Genomic DNA, 20,941 nt, shown 5'->3' with positions numbered 1-20,941 from the left:
CTTGCTTTTAAACATAGCAATTTGAAGCGGTCAGTGAAACATATAGAAGGTGGTGTCATACAGGTATTTGGAAAGATGAGTGCTCCATAGACAAGTGAGAGGTAGAGATGTTAAAGGGGAAGGGGATATGATATGTGAAATGATCAGAATAATTCACATTGCTAAGAGGAATTACTAAGTACTCTTTTATGTTAATATATCTCATGATTAGGATTTTTTTCAATAGGATTTAGATTTCAAAGGGATCCATACAATCGTGATAGCAGCTGAACCTCCTCATTTTGCAGATGAAGAAACTGAATTCTAGAGAGGTTATGTGACTTAAGTTCAGACAGAGAGTAAAGGTAATATCAGTATTTGACTTTAGGTAAATATATTCTAAATTCAATGCTCTTTCCATCATATCATGGTATCTCTTTATTAGATAAAACCTTCAGTAACTTTTAACCTAAGTGAGTGAATGAATGAATGATGATGATGACAACAATGATGATGATTGTGACAGCTCAAATGCATATTTAAATTTTGCAGAGTGATTTATAAGTATTATTTTTTCTTCAGAATATCCCTAAGAGATAGGTGCTATATAATCATTTTACAGATGAAAAAATCACACAGGCCTATTGAGTTGCCCAGGAACACTCAGGTATATGAAGCAGGATTTGAATTCAAATCTTCCTGACTCCAAATCAGGAACTCTATATGCTGTACTTTACTGCCTAGACATATACCTTTACAAACATGTATTATGTAATTGAATTTTTAGACCTACATGTAGGAATTTATGTTTATACCCACTTATGCTATCTCATTAGATGTGACCCAGTCTTCTAGTTTAATGAGATTTTTTTAATTCAAATTTTGTCTATATAAGACCTATACCTCTAATTTTCAAGTCATCCAGTGATTGGTAAGTACCCCATCTATTCCTCTACACATAGGTGAAAGCATGGGGACTAAAGATGCTAGCTGATGTGGACAGTAACATGGGATTTTAGCAAAGAAACATAAAATTAATGTATTCAATAATTTGTAATTGAAGATCAGTTAAATGAAAGATAATAACCCCTGAGTTTATAATGAGAAAATATGAGTAAATTTACAAATTGCTGATTTGCACATAGCTATCCAATACGCTACTTATTATTTTTTTTTCAGTAGAAAAAAATGCAGGGGAAACACAAAATGGGTACCCATTAACTGAAGATTGCTTGAACAAATTGTGGCATATGAATTAGAAAATTATTATTGTGTTATAAGAGACAATAAATATGAGCCATTCAGAAAAAGGAAGAAAAACTGATTTAAAGTGAATTAAAAGGACCCGGGATAATAGTAACAACAGCAGTGTAAACAAAAATAACAACAAAACAGATTAATTATAATGGCTATAGGAAAACTATGATGAACAATCCCTCTCTCCCCATGGTAGATAGGTGACTGATGATAGGCACAAAATAGGAAGTCAGATGTCATCAGTATGCTGGTTAGCTTTGTATAGCTATTTTTCCCCAACTGTGTTAAAAGGGATTCCTCAACAAAGCAATGGTTTTTAAATGTATCATTTAAAAAAATACATATGCTGTGCAAATAGAGGCACATCTGCATTATATACATACATACATACATATATATATATATGGGGTTTGTATGTGTGTGTGTATGTGTGTGTGTGTGTCTGTTGAGAACAGAAAAACACAGATGCTTAGATATCAGTTGTATTTCTTTCTAATGGTGAGTGATACATCCTCCTTAATTCCTCCTTGGAAGGCTCACTACAAGCACCATGTTATATCCTTTCCCTAAACCCATCAGTGTCAATTCTGGATGCACCATGTTAAACACCACACAGTGCTTTGAAATGCTTTCTTCCCAGCCAGCTTTTTTCATATTCATTCTTCACATTTGTTTTAGCTCTCAGACATGTCAACATGCTCCCTTCAGCATTACAAATCATAATAAATCTCTTGGAAACTGACAAAAAAGTCTGCAGAAAATTTCTCATGCAAAATTTTATATCATCTATTAAAAGAAATGCTGTCTTGACTAGTTAGCTTATTTTCAGAACATCTCTAAAATAATTATCTCTTCCCTGCTTTTCCTATTTTGTTTCTCAGTTCTTTGTTCTCTGAGTTTCTTTCAAGGAAAAAAAAGTATTCCACAGAAGTTCTATTCTTCTTAAGGCCAGACAGTAATGTCACATTTTGGGCATTATGGTACCACATACATTACTATAATGTAGTCAGTCAAATTCTTTCAGTGCTGAAGCTATTCCCTGGTACCTTCCAAAGATGCATTCATTCTGCTAAGTTACTGGAGTATCATTTAGTTAGACAAAGCACATTAATCCCATGAATCAAAGAGGCAGGGACAAGGCTAACAAATAGATGCAATGGGAAATGGTACCCATGCCACTGGCTTTTCATCCAGTGGGTTTTGATAGAAGGAAGGAAGGAAGGTTAAGATAGCCACTGAGAGTCCATTTCATTGAAAATAGCATAAAACCTTTTCCCCCATTCCTTATTGACAGCTATTTCAAACACTTGTTTAGATATTGATTATGTCCAAGTTACCGTATTAGACAACGAGAGTACAAAGACAAAAAAAAGATTTCTTCAGGATCTCCTTGAGGAGTTTACATTTAAAATCATTTTAATAGTAATAACAATTCCTACTTGCATATTATTTAAGGCTTATAGCACACTTTCTCATGATATCTAGGATCATAGAAATACTATAATCTTCATTTAATAAATGAAGAAAGCAAGGCTCAGAGATATTAAGCAAATCATCCGTAGTTACACAATTGTACTTGAGGTGAGATTAAAATCCACATGTCTTGACAGAAAATCGACTGTTCTTACCACTAAAGCACATGATTATATAAGATATAGTTTTCTTTCCAAGGTGTTCTTTTCTTCTGAGAGTAGTACTCTCTTAATGAACAAAATAAGTTAAAGTAACTTGCCCAACTATGTACAAATTGTAAGCATGGGAGGTGGCACTTGAACCCAGTCCCTTTCTCTCCTGGGATAAAACATTTATTCCAACTTTACCATGATACCTTGAAGACTATAAAACAAAGGAAAGAATATTTCTATTTTTAAACAAACACTCTATGAAGAAGTTATCTCTAAATAGATACTTATACACAAGTATGTACAGATTTAAATTTATATATTTGGGGAAAATAACTTTTCATGAGAATTCTTGTATTTCATTTTCAGGTTCCTGGTTTCTTCTTTTGTATGTGGCCTGGATAAATAGGGAATACTGATTTTATGCACAATAGTATTCCATTGGTGAGAGGGAGAATATTAGCATGGATAAGAATGCTGTTGTTAGAATCAGGACTTCAGTCATGTGACCCTTGGTAGGTAAGAGTTATTTAAGTTTTCCAAACCAGTTTCCTCAACTTGTAAAATGGGAAGAACCTGTATTGCTTACTTCAGTGATCTGTTTCAAGGACGAAATGAAAATGTGTGTAAAGCACTTTGCAATATCAAAGAGCTATAAAGATGTCAGTCACAGCATCACCATCATCATTATTAAATAGGCTTCAAGAGTAGGATAATATTGGATGGGGAAACACACATGCCAACCTTCTGGTTCCATTTGAGTAATCTTGTTTGTTGAACCAATGATTTTTCAATTTGACAAAACACTAAGTACCAAGGAAGTCAAGGGTATTTTACTAGGCATTGGTGATACAAAGATGGGAAATAATTATCTCTACCCTTACAATCTAATAATGAGGCGGATATTCACTCATGTAAGTATGACTCAAGAGAGAATGTAATAAGGGCAAAGGAGACAGCCAAGAAAAGTGCTGTCAGATAACTTAAGGAAGAGGGAATAGCATTAGCCTATGGGCCAAGGCACAACAGAGATGTGGAGGGAGTTTGTTCCATTGGAAACTATTCAGATTTGAAAAGTGGCTAACTGTATGTGTGAAAATGATCTTGGAGTTTTAGTGGCCTGAAAGTTCAATATGAGCCACCAGCATGACATGGCAGCCTTGCTCTCTCCTTTCCTCATCATTCAACTTTAGAATTAAATTCAATAAAATTCATTCAGTTTAGTCTAACATGTGTTTACTAAGATTAAGTGCCTGTTATGTGTTAGAGAGGGATGTTATTCAAGATGAGGGAGGGGAGGGAGGGGAGAGTGGGGAGAGCATAGCTTTACTAAACCCTCTGAATGATTGTATTCAGTTTTGGAAGCCACATTTGGGCAAGATGAAGCATTCATTTCAATGCCTTCAACAAAGCATCTATCAAGTGCCTCCTGTGGTATAGACAATAGTAGGTGTGTAAAGGACACGAAACCAAAATTTAATAAGTCCCTTCCCTTGAGGCTCTTACTTTTTATTGGAATGTGCAAAGGAGGGCAATCCTGGTGGTCAGGGGACACAATATCATGCCATATAAGGTCTGACTGGATGAACTAATGATTGGAAAAGGAAAATTTGTAGTAGAGATGTACATGATAACCACTTTCAGGTATTTAAAGGGAAGCCATCTGGAAGGGGAATTGAAGTTGTTCTACTTAGTCCCAGAAGGGAGAACTAGGAAAAGTTTCTGGAAGTGATAAAGATAGATGTTGAGGCTTGATGATCCCAAAATAGGATGGGCTGCTTCAGGAAGAAGTGATTTCTCTCCTCACTGTATGCTTTCAAGGAAAGTATATAGATCACTATTTTTTATCTTGTCGTTCTAGAGGTGAGTCCTGTTTAGGTACAGGCTGGATTTGGTGATGCCTGAGGTTCCTTCCAAATGAGATCCTATTCCTCCTTAAAAAGTTGGTAACCAATGCAAAATGTCTATTTTTGGCTTTGTTTTTGTTCTTAAACCTCACTGTTATTTGTTGGTTTTAAAATCAGTCTTTTGGTGTGCAAACACTCCCTCATGAAGACTATTAGTGCCAATCTTCATTTGTTCAATGAAGAACTAATGGATTATAAAGAAGTCAGCACAGTCAGACCTTGCCAACATGTAGGGGCAGTCTTGTATACGCAATGAAGCCTTCTCCACTGCTCCATCAACCACATATTTCTTCAATCTAAAGAATAATAACAGCTAGCATTTATACAGTGTGTTACAAATATCATTTTAATTGATTCTCCAACAATACTGAGAGATAGGTGATATTGAGGAACCCGAGGTAAAGGGAAATTAAGTGGCTTTCCCAGGGTCACAAAACTAGTAAGTATCTGAGGCCAGATTTGTTCTTTGGTCTTTCTTATTCTAGAGCTCTATCTACTATAGTATGTAGAAGCTTCTGAACTCTTCTATGAATTCTTATAGTCATGTCAAATCTGTACCACCATTCTTGATGCTTATTATCTGCAGTGGTATACTATTTTCTCATGGTTTCACATGTATATGTCCTTGATCTCCATATGGATTGTAAGTTCCATGTAATGTTTACCCCACAGCATTTCCCACCTTATTAGATACTGAACAGATACTTCACAAATCAATATTGGTTGACTGATTGCTGTAGTTGAACTATAAAACACCCACTGTCAAAATTAGATGGATTCAGAGAACGATATGTGTAAGCAATTAGCATTTATTACACACCTACTATAGGTATGACTTTGATAAGCTTTGGGGATACATACATTTAGCAAGATTTGAATTCATGTGCCACTTCTGACACAAACTGGTGGTGTGATCCTGGGCAAGGTGCTTAACATCTCAGTGAAACTACCAGTCAATTAGTCAATAAAATTTATTTAGCACCCCTTCTGGTCAAAGGCACTGTGCTAAATACTGGGGATGCAAAGAAAGACAAAAAATGTGGGTGTTGCTCTTCTGTCATTTTTAATTCATTGTGACCCCATTTGGGGCTTCCTTGGTAAAGACACTGGAGTAGTTTGTCATTTTCTTCTCGTCGTCATTTTATAGATGAGGAAACTGAGGCAAAAAAGGTTAAGTGACTTGCCTAGGATCCAACAGCTAGTAAGTGTCTGAGGTCATATTTGAACTCAGGTTTCCCTGACTTCAGGCCTGACATTATGTCCATTGTACCCCCCTGTTCTCAAGATCTCAGGATAATGGGAGAGATAACATGCACTCAGCTACAGTATGTACAAGCAATATATATATATATATATATATATATGTATACAATTATATATACACAATAAATTGGAGATAATCAACAGAATGAAGATACTAGCAATAAGAAGGGCCATTTATTATAGAAGTTGGGATTTGAAGAAATACATGAAAGCCAGAAGATGGAGATGAGGTAGCATAAATTTCCAGGCATGGGGGACAACCTAGTCAAGGAAAATACATAGCATTGGAAGAGAGAATGCTGAATGGGAGAAATAGCAACAAGGCCAGTGTCACTGAATTACAGAGAGAAACAAGGAATAAGATTAGAAAAATAGAGATAGGACAAATTAGCAATGGCTTTAAAACTATGGAGAGGATTTTATACTAAATCTCATTGGTAACAGTGAGCCATTGGAGTTTATTGAGGCAGGGTGTATGACACATCACATTTGTGCTTTAGGAAGGTCAATTTGACAGTCTAGTAGAGAAAGTATTAGAATGGGAAAGACTTGAGGTAAGGAGACTAATTAGCAGGCTATGGCAATATGTTCAAGTATAAGTTAAAGAATACTTGCACCAAGTTGATGGCAGTGTCAGAGGGGGCATATATGAGAGTTATGAAGGAAGAAATGTCAAGATTTGACAACTGATTGGATATGGAAATTGATAGTGAGGAATTGAAGATGACCTACAGCCTGTAAGTCTGGGTAATTGATAGGATAGTAGTACTCTTGACAGTAATAGCAAGGCTAGGAAGAGAGGCAGCATTGGAGGAAAGAAAATTCATTCATTTTTTGGACATGTTGAACTTAACATGTCTACAGGATATCCCAAAAAGCTGGGAGATCAGATAATCATAGATATTGCCCAAATTCACACGAGTTACCTGCCAATTGAAATGCCTGATGTATATACGGGACCATGTCACTCCACTGCTCAAAAATGATCATTGTTACTTCTAACATAAGATATAATTCTCTCTTTTTGGCATTGATAAGTCTTCACAATCCAGTTCCAGGCTCTCTCAGCCTGGTTTCACATCACTGTTCCTAATGCCTTGAACATTATGGATAAAATGTTCTAACTGATACGCCCGCCAGACAGCATCCCATGTCCCACTTCCATTCTTTTTCTCAAATTGTCCTCCATTCAGGAATGCACTTTCTGTTCACCATCTCCATTTTATTATCTGTGCCTCCTCTCAGATTGATACTTTCATGATGATTTAACCTGTCTGCGAAGACAGTTTTTCCAGGGTGTGACCATTGTAGCTTCTTGGAACCACAGGCAAGAGTTGGGTGAAGTTGGACACCAAAGGAGGATGAGAAGCCCTGAGGAGCTCTGGGAAAGCCCTCACCTCAGAGGTGCTGGTCCTCCTTGAACATCCCAAACTCTCCAATCTCTGTTAAAGACAGAGATTACGCTTCTTTGGGGCCACACTTGTTCTTTGTAGTGTTGTAATACTCATTTTTGATGGTTATGTGGGTGGCATGGCTTATTTTCTAAAGAATCTTAGATTAATGATGAGAAAATAGTGGTCACCTAGAGCTATCAGACCTCTTGAATATACCTTAAGAGTAGCAGCAGAATCACTCTACATAACCATTCCTGTGTACTCCAAGAGAAGGGCTGAAGTACTATGTAAATACGACTAAAACAGAAGGACAAGGCTATATTATAGCAAAAGTCTCACTCTCCTCATAGGAATTCACTTCTGATCTGGAAAAAATGAATTCAGAAGTCGGCATTTACTTTAGAAGCTCACTTTGGGTACTATTGGGATCATTCTTGAATTTTATTGATGTTAATGTCATGGACATCTCTTCATTCTACTTTCCTACCTTTAGTGATATGCTACTGTTTCCTAACTCTGGTCAGATGTATTGTTTTAAGCACAGAAAGAGTCAGGGCATGAGGCCTAGAGTCAGAGAACCAGTTTACAAATCCCTATTTACAATCCCAGTCTACAAATGCCAATTTCTGTCCAGGTATAAATCCAATTTCTATGACTTTCTACCTATATAAATTTGGGCAAGTGACTTTATCCATGGTGGCCTCAGTTTCCACATCTGTAAAATGATGGGAATAGACTAAATGACCTCTAAGTTCTCTTCCATCTTCAAAGCTATGAGCCTACCTCTATTCACATTCTTAGGTCATGCTTCCTGATGTCAGCCTGAGAATAATTTGTGTCTCCAAATCCACCAACAATAACTTTTCTAAGCTATGAATATCCTTAATAAAGTGGGTGGTTTTAAGAGAAAATTGTCTCTGAAACTTGTATAAGGGACAGTGAACCTGTGGCCTTCAGGACACATGTAGCCTTCTAGGTCCTTGGGTGAAGCCTTTTGTCTGAGTCCAATAAATCATTTTATTTAGGGAATTTGTTCTGTGAATTGTGGGTTCATTCAAAGGTACACACTTGAGGACCTAGAGGGTCACATGTGACCTTGAGGCTGCAGGGTCCCTTACCCCTGACTTATATCAAAGTGAATCCCAAACTACAGAGATTAAATAGCAGGTCCTTGTATTTTAATCTTTCTTTTCTCTCACTTCCTTCTCTTTCCTATTATGTTCATCTTAAAATAACTTCTAGTCCTTTGAGCAGTAGATAAATGGGTCTCTATAAAACAAGATGTACTCAACAACACTGATATTATTGCCAGTGTATGGGCTATGGTCTTCTGCATTCATTTACTGCATCTCTATCTATTTGTATGCATGGTTTCTCAGGCCTGGCAGCAATTGGTGCCATATATGTATGGCATACATGTGGAAGAAGAAATAATACAGAAATAAATTTTAAAAGAACGCTGCACCTTGTTTGATGATGCCAATTTGTTTTCTTTTCCAAATGTTGCTAATGTCAGTGTCATCCCTACTGCCAGAGGCATTTCAGTATAACCTGTCTGCTGCTAAAATCATTTCTAAGCAGAAACCCAGCTGAGCAACCAGGCTTGTTTGCTTCCCCCTCCCCATAATCCTTTGGCTTTTACTTGAAAAGTGCTATTTGCTTCTGTCTCCCTTCCTCCTCATTTTTAATTGACTAAATCTTTTTTTTTAATTTGTCAGTGTCTGCATTTTCAATATATTTTGTTAATATTCTATATTCATCTTCAATAGAAGAAAGGCACTGATTGGCAAATGAGATAGCTCAGTCAGAGATAAGGCTCCTTTCTCCAAGAGAGGTGACCTACAACAGAGTCACGTGCCGTGAGAACACAGTATGCATCAAGTATATACTGATTTAGTCCATAAATGAACAAGTGGGTGAGTGAAATTTCAGCTATTATCACTACTATCATCATTATTAGAAAATTATCATAGGTGATTCTGTTGGAGTATGACCCGCTTTTCTTTTCTAAAGCTACAGAATGCTTGGAAGACAAAGCAATTGAGACTACTAAAAGACAAGCTATTAGAGAGATAATAAAGCTAGTTCAACACTGGTGAAGGATAACAGGCTTGCATCTTGCTATGCTATTTGTAGTTCCTGCAGGCTTCCATGGTCCCACTATGAAAATCAATCAGAAGTTACATTATTACCATTGAATTTCTTTGAACAGCTAGGTCAACCCTAAGTCAATCAGTGAGCCAGTCAACAAGTATATATTAAGTGGATACTGTGAGCCAGGCATGGTGCCAAGAAGGGAGGATACATAGAAAGAAAAAAAAAGCATACCCTCTATTCTCAAGGAGCCCAGATCCTAAAGGTGGTGCAAATTTGCGTCTTTACAAAATGTAGACAATGAACTAGACATTGCAGGGATGCTCATCGATTGGGGAATGGCTAAACAGGTTGTGGTATTTGAGTGTGGATGGAGTACTGTTGTGCTTATGAGAAATGATGAGCTAAATGTCTTTAGAAAAAGATATGGAAAGACTTGCATGAAATAATAAAGAGTGAAATGAGCAGAACCAAGAGAACATTGTATACACTAAAAGCAATATTGTTCTTAGAATGACTAAATGAATAAGTCATTTTGACTATTACAAATACCCCAATTAACTATAAGGGGTGTATGAAAAGAAATCTGCATCCAGAGAAAGAACTGATAAATAGAAGTATATTTAGAATAATTTTACATATATGCATATACACACATATATACATATATCCACAGATACATAGATACATACACACACACACACACACACACACACACACACACATGATTTCTTGGAAAAGATGGGGTTTAAGCCAAGTCTTAAAAGAGGACAGGGAAACTAGAAGGGAGAAGTGAGAAGGGAGACTTTCCAGGCAAGAACAGCCAAATAAAAGCCAGAGTCAGGAGAACATGCAGGATATTCCCAGTGTCATTCTTGACTTGGTAGTAATTTCGAGGAGGCCCAATCATAAAGTCCAGGGACATTACAAATGATGAGGACTTAGAGCTTATGACATAGGATGCCACCTCAATCAATGTTAGTCTGTCAATAAACATTTATTGAGCATCTCCTATGTACCAGGCACTATAGTAAATGTTGGGGATATGAGCAGGTAAAAGACAGTCCTTGCTTCTAAGGAGCTCCCACCATACTCTGATTTTTTTTATTCACGTTTTGCAAAGTGCTTTAAATAAACTATCTCATGATTAACTCTTCTCAGATATACAATGATCCAAGACAATACCAAAAGATCCATGACAGAAAATGCTAACTACATCTAGAGAAAAAAAAAAATCTATGGAATTTGAATGCATATTGAAACATACTAGTTTCATGTTTTTTGTTTTTTTTTTCCTTTCTCGTGGTTTTTCATTTTGTTCTGAGTCTTCTTTTGCAACATGACTAATATTTAAATATGTTTAAAATAATTGCACATGTATAACCTGTATTAAATTGCTTACTCTCTTGGGTAAGGGGGAAAGGAGGGAGGGAGAAAAATTGGGAACTCAAAATTTTATAAAACCGAATGTTGAAAAGTATCTTTGCATATAATTGGAAAAAATAAAAACAAAAGTAAGAAAAAAATGAAAAAAATAAACTATCTCATTTGATCCTCATAACAACCATGTGCGATAAGTGCTATTGTTATCATCCCCATTTTACATAGGAGGAAACTGAGGCTGATAGAGGTTACTTGACTCATCCAAGATAGCATAGCTTGAAAGTGTCTGAGGCAGGATTTGAATTCAGGTTTTACTCAGTCCAGTGATCTATCCAGTGTGTCACATAACTCTCTTCAAATAATTTCTTAAATGTAGGATTAAAAAAGTACAGTGAGATGGAGAATTAGACATTGTCGCTCATTCTCATGACCTTTCAAACCTCTCAAAAAAAGAAATTAAGTACAAAAGATAAAGCAATTTCAGTTATCTGCATGATCTAGGAAACCTAGAACCCAAAAGAAAGTTACAAAATTCAATTTCATGAAATAATGATTACTGGTCCTGAGCTCACTTAGCACCCCTCCCCCAATATTGGAAGAAAGGCTGTACTAGCGAACTGTAAGACAAGATGAAGGCTTACAGTAAAACACAACCCCATACTTTAGTTCTCCCTCACAGTTTCTAATTCCATGGAGATCCAGGCTCCAAGCTATGGAATTTGGTCCTTGCTATTAAAGATTGCCAGGAGGTGATAACCTATTAGGAACAAAGTCTTCCAGGAACCAAATCCTGTTGTACCAATGTGCAACAATCTGAACTGCTACTGTTGAGCCAAGGAACTAAGAAAAAGAGGAAGCAGGCCAGGACGGCAGGAGAATATGTTATGTGTGAGGGTGGGTATTGCTGTGAAGCACTGCTCTAACCCTGAGGAGAGAGCACAACATCCAGCTGGGGCCAATTCTGACCACCCAGAATTCAGTTGCAGCTGAGACAGAGATCTAAATAAGTGAACTGTGATTTGCCCAGAGTGGGAGAAGCCTGAGACACTTTGAGCTCCACCCCCCAAGGAAATCACGATCAGAAGGGACGAAGTCAGAAAGTGAGTGACAGAGAAAATGGGGGGAGGGAGGAGAGAATAAGATTGCAAAAGATTTAAGAAAGAAGACATTCAAAGATCTTGACCATAGACAGATAAATCAATAGAATAAACAATAACAATAGAAAGAAATACTGCTTCTAGACGTTTAAAATGAGGTCAAGCATGTGTAAACAAATACTGCAAAAAAGAAGAAAACAATTAACACCTGATGAGAGGGAGAACTTATGGAATGAGAACATGAAAACACAGCATGCTGTTCCTGAGTGACTCAAAACATAAATGAGAGATATATGATAAGAATTTGTTTTGCACAACAACAATAGAATAGAAAAGCAATAATCTGCAACACCAAGCCTCACCAATGAAATAAAAGACAAAACTATAAACTGAGAATGCAAATGCACAGAAGCAAAGGACAATTTAGAAGAAAAAGAACAAAAAAAAACCCCAAAAGTATTAAAAGAAAATATGCTCAGTATGCAAGCAAAACATTCTAATCGCAGATAGTATATATTGAGACAATCTATTATTGCTGCCTATCGTGTTGTTTCTCACTTAAAACACCTTCTTTGTGTAGTAAGACAAGGAAATGAAACTGAATAGTTGGCATGCTATGCTAAGATTATAATGATGATGATGATAAAACTATATTTATCCAAATTTATATAGTGGTTTAAAGTTGGCAAGTATTTCACATATTAGCTTATTTGATTCTAACAACAATTCTATGAGGTATTTACTATTATTACTATCCTCTTTATATTGATATTGTACAAAATAAATATATACATACATAACATATATGGTATGTATATTGTCTTAGACAATAGTATAATATATATGTGTATATTATTAACATTAAGACTGAGAAAGCATAAGTGGCTTGTCCTATGTCATATAGTCAGGAAATGCTTGCAGTGGAACATAAACGGATGCCACAAAGTGAGACATGAACACAGTATATACTACACCAGTTAGGATAACAGGTCTCCCAGAAGAACACAACAGGATAAACAAACAATAAAGAGAAATCATGGAAGAGAATGCACAGAATGTCTGAACACAGAAAATGAAATTTGAATTGAAAGAATACTCACATCACTTCCAGAAAACAAAACAAGGAAGGAAGGAAGGAAAAAAGGAAGGAAGGAAGGAAAAAAGGAAGGAAGGAAGGAAGGAAGGAAGTAATGGAAGGAAGGAAGGAAGGAAGGAAACAAGCTCACAAACTCTGAGATTCATAGTGGCTATATTTAAGAGTGTAATTCAGAAACATCAAGTTTAGCAAGGTATCAGAAGGAAGACCTTCAAATATAAACAAAGGTCACTCAAATAACACAAGATTTTTCTGCATCCACTGGAAGATGTAGCAGAATATGGGATAATTTGGTCTGAAAGGCAATGGAACTCATGATGCAATCCAAGGTGATCGATCCTATAAAATTCAGCTTATATAAAAAACAGATGGATATTAAATAATAAAGAAGAGTTTGAAATAATTTTAGAAAATATTAGAGAAACAATGGGTCAACCAAGTAGCAAAAGGTGAGAGGGAGGAACAACCCCTTGGCTCCATTGTTACCCACTCATTGTCAAGGATAGTCGAGGATGGCTCCTAGCACATTGGGTGATTCCCTTGTGAAGCAGTTTTGGGAGGACATGGACAAGAGCGGATGGGCAGGCACTGATGTATTGTTATCTGTTGGAATGAAGTGGATATGCAATTCAATGAGATCATACATGTGTTGAAGTACTATAATAACCCTCACACTATCTCAACAGATTGTTGTATTTAAAAGATTTTGAAAACAGTAAAGAATTATTTGAATGTAAAATTTTGTTGCTTGGCACTTATTCCAAATGAAGCAAATTTGCTGCAAAATTAGGTTTGAAAATGGTTTTGATAGCTTTACAAATGACAGAGAATCACAGAATTTCAGAGGCAGATCCACTTGAACTTCTCCAATCATAGATTTACCTCTATAATCTCAACCACTGGTTGTCCATCCTTCACTTGATGATACAGGGATAAGGAAGCCACCAGCTCCCAATGCAGATCATTGCATTTTGGAATGGCATCATAGGATCATAGATTTAAAACTGAAGGGGATTTGAAAGTCACCTGGGTTGGTCTGAACTAATATGATATTTATTATATTGGTTTGATTTACACCGCAGAACACTGAAATAATTGAAGAATGATAGAAAATGCCTAAGGAAGCTAACTACCTAGTATAATGTTCTGGGTTCATATCCCACCTAGGGACTTGACTTCATACACCACTTTGTATACTTCCTAGCAGTGTAACACAGAGATAGTCACCTATCCTTTCTTAATCTTAATTTCTAATATGTACATACCAATATATATATACATATATGTGTAAATATATACAAATGCACATTATATGATATAGAGAGTATTATATATAATTGTGTACATATAAAATTTGTATAATGTCTAAATAACAGGGATAATATCAACTATGTCATAGGGTTGTTGCTAGGATCAAATAAGGTAACACCTGACAACCTTAAAACACTAAATACTGTTATTTATTATTATTATTTTAATATTAGCACAGTGTGTCAACTTTTCAGTTCTATTTCATTTTCTTACCATACAAAGAGGTGTTTTAAGTGAGAAATAGCATGATAGGCAGTAATAATTAATTTTCACAATGAAGACTTCTAACAGGAGCCAGCATTGGGAAAGAATCAAAGTATAAGTTGGGAAATATTGTAAGATTTAAAGTTGGCAAACGCTCTAATTTTAAAGTATGCATATGGAAAATGTCACAGATAGAAATGAAATGTGTCTGTTTGACTGGGGTTGCTTTTCACACCGTGAGAAGTTGTGTTTGCTTGGTGGATTCTGCCTCCTCTCACTTCCTCCCCATCTCAAGGTATACAGACACAGATACAGACACAGGCGCGTGTGTGCAAGTGTACACACACACACACACTTATTAACAAACCTCATCTTTCCTGCATACTTTTCCTATGTTATAGTTTCAAAGGGAAGAAAAATTATTGAAAATTGTGGGTTTTGAAATGCTAGTTTTAATGCGTATTCTCTGAGTTCTTCCTGGTAATGCATAGGCTTGCCAGGATGATACACCTATTTCAATTCACTGTTCTATCTTCTGACTGAAATACACAGGAAGTCTCTTATTCACTTAATATTTATCAAAAATCTTCTGTGTCCATCTCTATGAATTTTAACAAGTTTCTTTCGCAGTTGAAAGCTCACCTCTACTACCTCCTTCTTTGGGGTCCCCCTTTTGGCTGAAAGTCATCTTCTTCCCAGGTCTTCACATCATGGCTGATTACCACTCTTCAGATTTAATTGTTTCCTGCGAAGGGTACTCCACACACAGGGAAAGTTCGACAGGCAAAGAGAAACCCTGAATATCACTGAGCCTTGCTTGAACTACTGCTCTTGTGGACATTATTGTCAGTTCCATTGTCTTATTTGTGCTTAGCACATAAATGTTCTAATTTTTTACTGGTTTTCCAAGAATGGGTAACAGTGAGACCCAGTAGGGTAATGCAGGTAACCAGTATGTGAGTCAAATCTTAGCCAGGTGTGGTGAACCTGTGGCTGCAAGGTCACATGTGGCCATCTAGGTCCTTTGACTGAATCCAAACTCCACAGAACAAATACCCTTAACAAAAATATTTGTTCTGCAAAAGTTGGACTCAGTCAAAAGGTCGCACCCAAGGACCTAGAAGGCCACATGTGCCCTGGAGGTCACAGATTTCCCACCCTTTGTCTACTGGAGGTAAGTGTCCACACTGGGTTGTATTATGTTAGTCCAAAGGATTTATTTTTTCTGCTCCATCTCCCCCCCACCCCACCCCATACAGTGTACAGTGAAATAGAGGAAGTTTAAAGCTAAAGAATTATGTGTTGTTATGGTTCTTCCCATGGTGATCCCAAAGGAGTCTGGGAACAGAAGCTCCTAAAACAGGTATAATTATTCTCAGGATAGCTCAGTCAGCATCAAGGTCATTTACATGAACCTTTTATCAGTTCAAGAAAAGGATGGTGTGTGTGTGTGTGTGTGTGTGTGTGTGTGTGTGCGCGCACGCGCGAGTGTGTGTGTTTTAATAATAGGCAAGTATACTTAACCTAACTAAACCTACTTCTGGAGTTAACTCAGCAACAATGTGATCTGGAGACCAACAGATTTTTGAAGATACCTATTCTGAGTTTCAGTTAAGCTAGAGATGCCTGAAGTTATACAGTCCAGGTTACAGAGAAGGTTGGAATTACCTTAATTCTAGGTGAATGTATGGAGTATTAAAGGAGAAGAGAGTAAGAATTTACTAACTACTTGCTTTGTGACAGGCTTTGTGCTAAGCACTTTACAAATATTATTTCAGTAGACACATCCCACCCCTGCCTTTTGTGTTTTCCTCCCCTTGGCCCAGAGAGTCAAGCATATAGCTAAGTAAAAGGACAAGTGTTATCCAGGTCAAAAGACCATGTTCCCTATTTTAACACATGACAGTTACATTAGGGGTGGGTCTTAGAGGTGGCTGCCAAGTGGAAAAAGAGAGAGAAAACTTCTCTGATTAAAATAACTTATAAAAAAGCAGAATTGTTCAAATGGAAAAAGAGGTACAAAAGAGGTACAGTAAAGAAAATAATTTTTGCTTTTTTTTTTTTGGAGGGCAATTGGGGTTAAGTGACTTGCCCAAGGTCACACAGATAGTTTTTTGTGTTAAGTGACTGAGGCCGAATTTTAACTCAGGTCCTCCTGACTCCAGGGCTGGTGCTCTATTCATTGCGCCACCTAGCTGCCGTGGAAATGATTTCTTTTTTTTTTTTCTCATTTTGAAGTAGCTGTATTTTTAAATAGCTTTCAAGATACACATTTCTTTCTTTCTTTAAAAAAACAAAACAAAAAACATCTGTTAAGAGCAACTGACCACTAGGGCAGTTTCTTTTTGCTGATCCTTTTTATGGTCCCAATCCCAGTGCTCCACGCAATTCTGAGCTCATCTGAGCAGTGAGGCAGGAGAATTGGGGCAAAGGGGAAAAAGGGATGACAGCGGAATGGGAGAGATGTCAGGGAGAAGAGGTTGTGAGGAGGTTAAATGCCATACCCAAATGGGTCCTTGGCTTTGTTCCTGGCAGCCAGGCATGGTGGAGGCTGGGGAGTGACAGCCTCTTGGGCTAGCAGCCGACAACTGGGCCGCATTTGCCCTAGGAGAATCTTACCCTGTTTTCCACAAATCATGCATCACCTCTTGTTGAGCTAAAACGTCCATTTATTTAATAGCAGTAATAATTTAAAATTATAAAAACCCTTTCCGTTGTTGAGCATTAGAGGGAGAGGTGATAAAGACAGACAGAGTGATGGGGGAGAGGACAGCTCAAGGGGGAGCGGAGAGTTCGCATGTTGGATGGCAATGAAACAGCCACACTCCACCGGCCTTCCCACCTTGGAGCATTGTCTATGTTCCCTCTGAGGGGGTTACAAAGGTTAGGAGCTGTTGGGGAGAAAGGGGAAAAATGAAAAGTATCTCAAATCCACAACCATAGAGATGGCCTAGCCACATTCATCCTTCATTTCAAACAACCTGGTACCTGCTAAGATCCAGACTGATGAAACACAGTTAATGTGACCCGGGGGCTTTGTAAGCCAGCGCAGTGGTGGCCATCAATTGGCTGGAGAGACAGGGCTTCCCTGAAACCTTCAGATGAGTTGGGGACTGGCAGGCAGAGAGGTGGGGTAGAAGGTCTAAAAGCCTTTGGTGCTTCCAAAGCTTGTTAAAAAAAAGAAAAAGGGAAAAAAAGGAGGTCTTGGGGTCTCCTCCGCCTCCTCCCCCTTCCCCCCACTCTGTCTCCTGGGTTCAGTGTGGGGTGGGGGAAGATCAGCTGCTCCCTCTGACCAGGAAGCAGATGGGCAATGGACACGGGTAGGATTGGGGGCAAAGGGAAGAGGGAAGGGGGGGGGGTTGGTTGGACTGGCTGGTGGTGAGATTCACGAGTTGTTTGTTGAGTTTTCATTGGCGAACTGGAGGAGGAGGAGGAAGAGGAGGAAGAAAAATTCATTCCTGTCAGTCCCAGGGGATTTGTGGCAGTGTTCTGTCCACTTAAGCTTTTCCGACACACTGGGCAGGTATCATGCTGTTCCAGCCAGGGGACTATGCAGCCGTCGTGGAATAAGTGATTGCAAGGTAACTGCCGGACATTCTCACCCATCACCCATCGTATAGTCATCTTTGCATACAGGACATTCTAACCCTGAGCCTACATGTTCCTCTGTGACTTGTATGGTGGGAAGGGCTTGTATTTTCTCTTTGTCTAATGGTGGGGGACCGGTGTTTTCAAACTGATTAAGGAGCTGTGTAATGATCGCATCCAGGGCATTAGCACCCCATGCATAGTCCATTGTATTTGAATGCAAAACACCCCACGGGCCCAATCCCAGGTTTAGTATTGTTGCAGGTGTAATAATTCCATTGACCAACTGTTGAATAATCCCTTCTAACGTTGGGACGCCTTCACGCCTGCCTGCAGCCCTCCGTGCAGTGAGGCAGGCCCGTGCCTGCCGTGAGCCATAGCGGTGGCGGAATTGGTGTTCTCTCTCCCGCCTGTTCTCCGAATCCCTGGCGTCCTCAGACTGCACCCCAGAGCCGAATGTGGGAAATTCACAGCTGTCATCAAAAATCCCAAAGGCAAACTGGCCATAGCCCTGTGGCAAGGTGAATAAATGCTGATCCACATTCTCAGATGGTTGTCTGTTCTGATCCGTGGGAGCTGTAGCAGAGTTGGAACTATTTTCAGTATTTCTGGTCTCTTCCGGAAGCTCTTCAATAAAAGCAGACTCACACCTTGGAGAGATATAATCCGGGAGCCGCGGGGAGATCTCGGCCGAACAGGAGTGGCAGAAGTACCGTCCAGCCTGCGGCAAAGCCTCCGCCATTTCCCATCCCCCCCCAACCCCAGCTCGTAAGCCGAAATTATTTCTTAAAAAATAGATTTAGTGGGGGCAGGTAGGTGGCGCAGTGAATAGAACACCAGCTCTGGAGTCTGGAGGACCTGACTTCAAATTCGACCTCAGACACTTAACACTTATTATGGTGTGACCTTGGGCAAATAACTTAAATCCAATTGCCCTGCCTTCCTCCCTCCAAAAAGACAAAAAAAAAAAAAAATAGACAGGCAAGTGAAAGCAAATATTTTCATGAGACATCAAGAAATGGTAAACAAAGTTAAAATAATGAAAAAAATAGAAGAAAATGTGAAATATCTTATTATAAAAACAACTGACCTAGAAAATAAATTGAGGAAGATAATTTAAAAATTATTAGACTACCTGAAAGCCACAATCAAAAAAAGAACCTGAGCATCATATTTCAAGAAGTTGTAAAGAATTGACCCAATATCTTAGAGCAAGAAGGTAAAATAGAAATTAAGATAATCAATTTCCAAAAAGAGATCTAAAAAATAAAATCTCCAATGAATATTATAGTCCAATTCTAGAGCTCCTGGGTAAAAGAGAATATTGTAATCAGCCAGAAAGAAACACTGAGATACCAAGAAGCCATAGTCAGGATCACACAAAATTCAGCAGCTTCCATGTTAAAGGAATAGAGGGCTTGGAATATGATATTCTGGAAGGCAAAAGAGCTAGCATTACAACCAAGAATAACCTACCTAACAAAACTGAGTGTGATCCTTCAGGGGAAAAATGGATATGTAATGAAATAGAAGACTTCCAAGTATTTCTGATGAAAATACCAGAGTTCAACAGAAAATTTGACATTCAAACACAGCACCCAAAAGAAGCATAAAAAAGTTAAATACAAAAGAGAAACCATGAAGTTCTTAAGGTTAAATTGTTTACACATTAATATGCGAAGATGATACATATAACTCATAAGAATTGTAGCATTATTTGGCCAGTTGGAGGAGTGACTACATAGAGAGAGTGCATAAACATGAGTCTCTTATTTTGGAGTGATCTCAAAAATAAAAGAAAGAATGAGAAAGGTATGCACTGGGAAAGGGGGAAGGGAGAAGAATAATGAAGGAAATTATCTCATACAGAAAAGGTGTACAAAGAAGAATTTTTACAGAGGAGGGAAAAGTGGGAGGTATAACAGGCAACATTAGAACCTCATTCTCTTTGGAACTGGTTCAGAGACTTTCAAGGGATAATGGGCTAAAAAGTGAGAGAAGATTAAACAAAGAAAAAAAGGATATAAGTAAATTTCTGTTGTTCAGATGATTTAGTTGTGTCTGACTCTTTGTGATACAATTTCAAGTGTTCTTGGTAAAGATACTGGAATGTTTGCCATTTTCTTCTCTATCTCATTTTACAGGTGAGGAAACCAAGGCAAGAAAGGATAAGTGATTTACCTAGGGTCACACGGCTAGGAAGTGTCTGAGTCTTTCTCTGAACTCACACTTCTAGACTCCAGTACCAGGATTCTATCCATTGTGCCACCAAACTGCCCCAGGGAGAAATACACAGTTTTAAATTACAATATGAATAAAATATAAGCAGAAAGCAGAATGTTTTAGAAACCAGAATCCAACAATGTGTTGTTTCTTCTAAACAGATACACATTTGAAACAGATACACACAGAGTCAAAATAAAAGGCTGTAATAAAATCTATTATGCTTCAGCTGAAGTTAAAAAAACAACAACTGGACATCTAGCCATGTAACCTTGAGCAAGTTACTTAACCCCAATTGCTTAGGGGTGGCCAGGTGGCTCAGTGAGTAAGAGCACCAGCTCCAGTGTCAGGATAACCTGGGGATCAAATCTGGGCTCAGATACTCAGCAATACACCCAGAAATAACTGGCCATGTGTGGCAGCAAGCACCCCAAGCCTCCCCAGGGTCGCTGCCACCACAGGTTCTTGGATCTGCTTTGATAAAGGAAAGCAACTCAAAATGGGTTAACAAGCTTACTTTAAT

General features: G+C 38.0%; 1 long non-coding RNA gene and 1 pseudogene across 2 annotated transcripts in view; both read right to left on the bottom strand.

Annotated features, from left to right (window-relative positions):
• LOC138166106 (uncharacterized) overlaps positions 1-20,941 on the bottom strand; it is a 335,461-nt gene that overhangs the window by 282,066 nt on the left and 32,454 nt on the right. The gene's annotated exons all lie outside the window — the stretch shown is intronic.
• LOC138166105 (E3 ubiquitin-protein ligase RNF126-like) lies at positions 17,332-18,947 on the bottom strand (annotated as a pseudogene).

The sequence above is a fragment of the Petaurus breviceps genome, unplaced genomic scaffold (assembly GCF_028583685.1).
Source record: "Petaurus breviceps papuanus isolate PSGF00001 unplaced genomic scaffold, PetGlider_PUasm1.0 220, whole genome shotgun sequence".
Classification (NCBI taxonomy): Eukaryota; Metazoa; Chordata; class Mammalia; order Diprotodontia; family Petauridae; genus Petaurus; species Petaurus breviceps.
This window is presented reverse-complemented; position numbering and strand designations above follow the sequence as displayed.